This window comes from Corvus brachyrhynchos, unplaced genomic scaffold, assembly GCF_000691975.1.
Source record: "Corvus brachyrhynchos isolate BGI_N302 unplaced genomic scaffold, ASM69197v1 scaffold116, whole genome shotgun sequence".
In the NCBI taxonomy this organism is placed as follows: Eukaryota; Metazoa; Chordata; class Aves; order Passeriformes; family Corvidae; genus Corvus; species Corvus brachyrhynchos.
The window spans coordinates 10,589,398-10,596,246 of record NW_008240221.1 but is presented as its reverse complement, the minus strand read 5'-3'; the positions used below and the strand labels follow the sequence as shown (position 1 = coordinate 10,596,246).

The following is a 6,849-nucleotide window of genomic DNA, read 5'->3' as shown; positions in this document are numbered from 1 at the left end:
AAATTGGCAAATCTTGGTTTTTCCGTGTTCAGAACAGTCTGATTTTTTATCTTGCATTTCTGAAGACTCACAGCAGATGCAAATGTGAAATTCGTTTACAAAATCACCTTAGACTATTGGTTTCAAATACAACATTCTCTTGAAGTCTCAATACACAAAAGTTGCATAAACACGTTTTCAGTCTTTTTTTCTGAAATTAACTGTCTTGATGTTCTCTGTTGCTATTTGCTTCCTGTCTCTTGCTACCTTGATAAAACAAAACAAACAATATCCAAACCTAATAACCCCAAAGCACCCACACCTATGCTTTTTCTTCTTTTTGTTTTTGTTTTTTTTTTTTAAATTCTTACCGGTAGTACACCATAGGAAAATCTGATACAGTTTTGAAAATATTCTTTCTGGTGCCTTTTGAGTGTATTGTTTGCTTCCTCCTTGTATATTATTCAGTGATCAAATTTTCAGAGCTGTGTATCTGCACAAAACAAGTAATTTGTGGTTATCTTGGGTTTGAATTATTTATTTTCCTGTCTTTGTCTTTTTCCTGCTGCTGTTTTCTCATCAGGGTTGTGTTATTCAGATGTTTCATAGGCTTTCTTGTGAACCCGTTTGACATCAAGTCTCGTGTTCCTCTTCACAAACTTCCTTTGTTCTCCCTCCTTCTTTCAGAAGGAGGTTAGTTTTCTTCTGGTCCAATGCTGCTTCAGACCACGAAGCTGGCTTAAAAATTCCCATTGGGAATTCTAGACCCAGCACAGAACTCGCAGTAGCCTCTCTGCCAGCATTGGTTGTAGGATGGATTGGACCAGACCAATCACCTCTGGGATGTTAAAATAGTTATATCTGTCTTCGTCTGCTTAAGAGACTGTGTCTGTTTAGGTGTGTAGTAGGAGATCTAACAAAATGTTTTCATTTTTCATTTACTGTGGGGAAAATGGAACAAAAGTTATTTAATTGTACACACTAGAAAATCCTGGGTTCTACCATTGAAAAGTGTGAAAAATTGGCTATTCCATTAGGAACTCAATTATTTCAGTTTCATGTCTCAGTCTTAACTCCCTTCCAAAAACATTAGTTTACAGACACATTAAAAAAAATTAAAATCAAGGCTTCTTTTGTATTTATGTACCTATTTTGATTGAGATGGCAGAAGAACTTATTGAAATACATCTGTGGACTTTATAACCCTTGCAGTATTGCTTAATCACAAAGTCCAGTAGGTTTGCAGTAGATGAAATCAGCTCTTTGGACTTCATATCTTATCTGCCTGGATAGATGCTGTAAATCATTCCCATGGGAAAACGGCCATGTACTGTCACAATTTTTAGCTGGGAATTTTAATTCATAAGCTTCAGGCAAACTTGTCACTTGGGCAAAACCAGCTGTGTTAGGTTAATTCAGGTTTATCAGACTGTCTGTGGGATTTCTTTAGAGGTGAATGAACCTACATTTATCCTAAAGGTGAAACAGCATTAGAGAACAGCAGACAAGCTTATTGGCTTTGAAAAATGTGTACAAATAATGTGTATTATAAAATCCTATATGTAAGTTTTATAGCCGTATCAAACTAATAACAGTGTATGTGTGTATATCTATACAGGGACAAAATGTGAAATGTTCTTGAAAAACCTCTCTAATAAGCTGTGTTACAGACACCTGGCTGAATCCTTCTGAGATTCCCTATTTTCACAACCCAAGCAGATATATTAAGGTGCTTTCCAGCCAAAATCTTGATTCCAGAGTTAGAGAGGATCAAACAGAGTTTTCACATGTGTTCCTGTATAACGTCCTTGTTATGCTTTGCTCCTTGGTTGATACTGCTCCCCTAGAGTAGGGACTGTAAAGGGATACAGGACAAAGAATGCCAGTCCCTGAGATGTGCAGACAGGTGAAAGCTTCATTGACGTGAGTTTATGATGGTCACTCAAATGTTATTTGGCATGTTTTAGTTGAAATCCCTTGACATTGCATGTCAGAGAGACCTGTGTGTTGCCTTTTAAGGCCTGATCACCAGCCATGGTGTCAGATTCTGCAGTTTTCTCCCAAGTGTGAGAACATCATTGTGCTTTTTGCATGCTCCATTTAAATTCTTCTGACATCTGCGTGGGCTGCTTTCCATTCATTAACATAGGGGAGTTGCATCTTCTTCCATGGTGGCTGGTCAGACGCCAAAGGCAGATTAAGTTTCCTTGAGCAAGGAACTTGTCATTGAGGCTCTTCGAGCTGGAGCTGGGAGCTTTGGAAGCTATGTGAAGAGGAGGGAGAATCATTGCCACAAAAATGATTTTTATGTGTCCTGCTGTGCACCCCTGGATTTCAAATTTGATTTATGGCTGCTCTTTTTTTTGTCTTTTTAGAAGCTGCATTTGTTTTTTTAGCAGGAGACTATAATGTAAATACTGCAGCATACACTTAATTCTGAAACTGTGGATTATTTCTAAAATTATACTCATGGTAATTGCTGGCATATTTTCCAGTTCCTCAAAGTTCTCTATAAACCCACTGCTGGCTGTGTATTTCCTTTCTTGTATTCATGTAGCTGCCTTTATTCTTTATGGTCCTGCTGAGGTCCCAGAGCAGGCAGAAAGCAACTGCTGGAGAAGTGCATAAAGTACCACGGCTCAGTGCCAGCTGCTGCTCCCACGGATGGTCAGGCTCCTGGAGACACATCTGGAGACACTGGGGAATGTCTCACAGGGCAGTGCATGGAACCCAAACTCTTGTTTCAAAGCAAGGTGCAAGAAGCCTTGTCGCGTTTGGGGTGACTTAGTTCCACGTCAATTTTTTAGTCACTCCTGACCACTCCTAGCTTTTACTGTATACTGCTTAAATAAATCTTTCTCAATTCAGCTATCCCTTCCAGAACTGCTAAAAATTACCTAGTTTTATGTTTTAGTCTCAATTTCTTTTGAGCAAGCTGTATATATTTTTGACTTACATTTTTCTGGACAGAAGACTTTTCTTTCATGTTTTGGTAAATATCTTCATTTTTAACCTGGAATATTTTTTGCACAAGGTTATCTAATGCTAGAGTTCTCTTAATTATAGTTTCCATTTGACACTTTGTAAGCCATAAAAGCTGTCATTGCTTGTGAAGAATGGCTATGGTCTGTGGCTTTTTAAATGGGCACGATGTGTTTGTTGTTTTCCATTCATAATTAAGCCGATTGAGTTGCACTGATGGTGCACTGTATATTAGTTTAAATTTATCAAGTCTGAATAATTTCTCTTGTGGAAGTGCAGCATCTCAAATATTAGTATTTCATTTTAAGACAGGCCAAGTTTGACTTTATGATGCATTGTATAGGAAATCATGTGAAATCAGGATAAAGGTTATTCTTTAGCAGTGATATCCTGGGGTAAATATTCTGTTTGTACAAATGGCTCTCTCTCCGCTGCCTAAGTGTCTTATTGAGGAAGCAGATGGCATTTAAAATCTTGATTTGATGGAAAAAGCATTAACAGGAAAATGTTTGAAAGTGAAAGGTAGGCAAGTGCCTGTTTAGAAGTAATGTTCATATTTCTATTTACATGGATGATTAAAGAGTAGTAGTTCTAGTTCTTGGAAGCCTGTATCTGCAGTATATGGCAGTGGAGAATATTTACCTCCTAAATTAGCTCCAAGTTCCACCTCTGCACTCTCGTTTGTTCTGTACCGTTTTGTGTCAGCTGTGGGTGGAACAGATCGGAAAAGTGGATTCCCGTCTTCAAATTAAAAATGGAAAGACTTTGAGCTTAATGTAGAATAGCTGGGTGAAATGTCATGTGTTACAGATAAAAACAGGGAGTGTGGCAGGAGTCCTTTGGTTATTGCAGCTTATGGGTACATCAGATAAAGTGATCCCACTGTTCTCATTCACTGTATAAATTGTCCATTTGATGCACTCTTTTCATGAAATGTTTAGAAATCTTTTGCAAATTAGACAAATACTCAGTGCATTGCAGTCTTGTGTCTTTTTCTGTTATGATCACCTTTTACAGCTATTGTTTAAAAGACTTCTGAAACAGCATAAATGCTGTTGAAAATTAGGCACAGTTGAGAGTAACTGCTTAAGATGTGCTTCTTGGTTCAGATGACTGCAATTTGAGATTTGCTGGCATGCATGAATGATTCAGCTGCCCTGAGGTGTCTAAGGATTGATGTGGTATTCACATAACTGAAGTAACCTTCAAATCATGGAGGTTAACACTGCATTTACTTATGGTTTCCATTTTTTGACACTTAGTTGCTGAGTGGTAGAGCATAGGCAGTTCTCGTTTACTGTACTGGGAAATCCTTAAAAAGCACAAATGAGCACTGTGTTGCCTGGGTGCCCTTGTGATTAACCTGGTTGTTCTTTTTCTATAAAATAAAATAATTTAATTGAACACATTTCAGTTGCATATATCAGCCTAAAACATTATTGATCACAGACTGCTGTACATATTAAGTCCCAGTTATTTCTATTAGCTGTTACTATTACTCTGTTGTATGAAAAAAATCCTAATCAGTTCAGGGTTTTTTGTTTCCTTCCCGTATAGTATTTTGACAGATAGCAGCTCAGTTAAAAACATACAAAATTACTTTGAAGAGATGTGAGATAAATATTCTTCACTCATAAATATTGTAGATGCCGGCTTTCAAGAGCAGGGACTATTAAACTGCATTTACTTAGGTCAGTACAAATCTGGAATAACTCCATTGGAGTTGCAAGTTCAATAAAAAATAAATTTTTAGCTGCTTTACATGTGATTTCTCTGTAGAAACTGTTGCTGTTAAAATTCTTGTTGATATTCATTCTCCTGTGTGCCAGCACTTCTCATTCATACCCCTTCAAGGCATTTAGAAGTGCTAGTAGCAGTTCTAACAGCTCAGACCTCTCAGAAGATCTCTTACCATGAGCAGATGCTTACGAGGACTGGGGAAATGAGATTTCTTCTGCATTTATGGATTTTCTCTTTTACCTGTATAAAATACACATCACATTTATCACAGGAAAAAAGTCCCCTTTCCCTGAAAGAAGTATTACAATTTCTTAGGCTTTGTATCATATTTGATGCAAAGCCTCACTGTTCTTAAACAAATCTTACCTGACTGTTCTTCAGCTGATGACCAAATCCTGAGCAGATTTTATGTGCTAGGTTCACCTGGCTGATGATGGGAAAGAGCACCAAAATGTCTGAGACAGCTGCCATCATTTCTCCCCCGTCCTTGTTCTGCATTATTAAAAATGTAAAGAAAAAATGCTGTGATTGAGATTAATTTTGTGATTCCTTGATCTCAAAATTCCTAATGGCATTATATTCCAGGATTAAACATAATGCAAAACATCATGATCATTTGTACTACGAAAGACACAATTGATTTTGGATTGCTGCTACTTTTATCTTCAGCCTTGCCGAAAGACAGATTTCCTCTGTGGAACATCAATCCAAGGAACTTGACAGATGATGTCTAGATTATGTTTTATTGTCTCTGGGGCCCTTTATGTTACATATTTTTGATGTATGAAAGCATGATGCAATTGTATGGATGTGTGATCCTTGTGAATTCTAAATTATTTTTCTGGAAATCAACTTGCAATAATTTGGTCATGTATTCTGGAGTTTTTACAGAACAACAGTTTATTTTTTTAAAGTCTCCTTTAATGTCAAGCTTACAATCAGATGCTTAGAAATACGTAATGACTGACAGTGATGTTTTTGGTTTGGTGATTTTTTTCCCTCTACATCTGTGTAGTAAAGTAAAAACAATGCTTTTGTACGATCAGTAGTTTTATTAAGATTTAAAACCCCCTAGAGACAGTTTTTACATGTAAGTGAGGGGTGAAGTGTGTGCGATACATTACCTAGAGGGGAAAGCTCCCCTCCTGTGCTCATGCATCATCCCAGGGTGAGCCGTGGCATCCGCTTCCATGCACGTGGCTCTGCTCTGAGTGGCTGTGTGCTTCCTGTGTAACACACTTACTGTGTGCTACCTGAAGAGCAAAAGGGTGGAAGTAAAAGAAGAAGATAAGAAAATACCCACTACAGAAAGAGAAGAAGTGGAATAACCCTTGTTTTTACCTCCAGGTACCATTTTCACAAGTACTAATTTGATTATAGGTTTAATTCTTCTTCTCTGTCACAATCAATACTTACACAGCTCAGCCTCTTTTATTACAACCAGACTGATATAGAGGAGTTGACAAAATTTGAATGAAGGCTTTTTTGTTTTGTAATACATTCGTGTTATTTTGGAATATCTTTGTTTTAAAAAATGACAGCCTTTTTACACAATACTGCTCCTGCTGCCTTTTGCTGTTGATGATATCCATATCATAAGATATGGATAAGATAAGAATTGCCTGATGTGGGAGTCAAAGACACATAACTGAATGATCCCAACCATGATGGTGAGCTTTGCTGGTATCTAAATGATAATAAGAAATCAGTGTAGCCAGTCAGAAAAATCAATAAATAAATAAATAGGAATTACATGTTCTTATGTTTGTGTTGAATTTTTATGCATCGTATGGAAATTAGGAAAGTTCTGCTTCAGCTTCATATGGATTTCCTCTCCAATTTACATCACTGATGTAAATTGATGTCCAAAAGAGAAAGAGAAAAGGAGGAGCAGAGTATAGAGTTTTGTTTGGCAATCCAGAGATCCCTTCCATATATATAGTTTTATCTTTGGAACAGTGTTCTGTTTCCACCTCAGCAGTGATGTATGACTGTTGATATTTTCCATGTTTAACAGTGGATTTTAGAGCAAGGTGGTTTGAATTCCCAGGGCAAGCCATGTCCAGTCAGACACCAGCCTTTTCTGAGAAGTCCTCGAAAGCTGCTGGGATGCCAGGAGGGAGGCCACATTCTCCTGTGGTTCTAGAG

At 37.5% G+C, this 6,849-nt stretch overlaps 1 protein-coding gene and 1 long non-coding RNA gene across 3 annotated transcripts in view; one reads left to right on the top strand and one right to left on the bottom strand.

Annotated features, from left to right (window-relative positions):
- Positions 1-6,849, top strand: part of LDAH (lipid droplet associated hydrolase) — a 98,758-nt gene that overhangs the window by 10,843 nt on the left and 81,066 nt on the right. The gene's annotated exons all lie outside the window — the stretch shown is intronic.
- Positions 53-6,849, bottom strand: part of LOC108449286 — a 7,088-nt gene continuing 291 nt past the window's right edge. Inside the window, exons 2-5 of the long non-coding RNA XR_001865435.1 lie at positions 5,826-5,954; positions 5,068-5,193; positions 4,874-4,941; positions 53-920 (exon numbers count right to left, since the gene is read on the bottom strand). This is a non-coding gene — a long non-coding RNA (uncharacterized LOC108449286). The remainder of the gene's footprint in view (positions 921-4,873; positions 4,942-5,067; positions 5,194-5,825; positions 5,955-6,849) is intronic.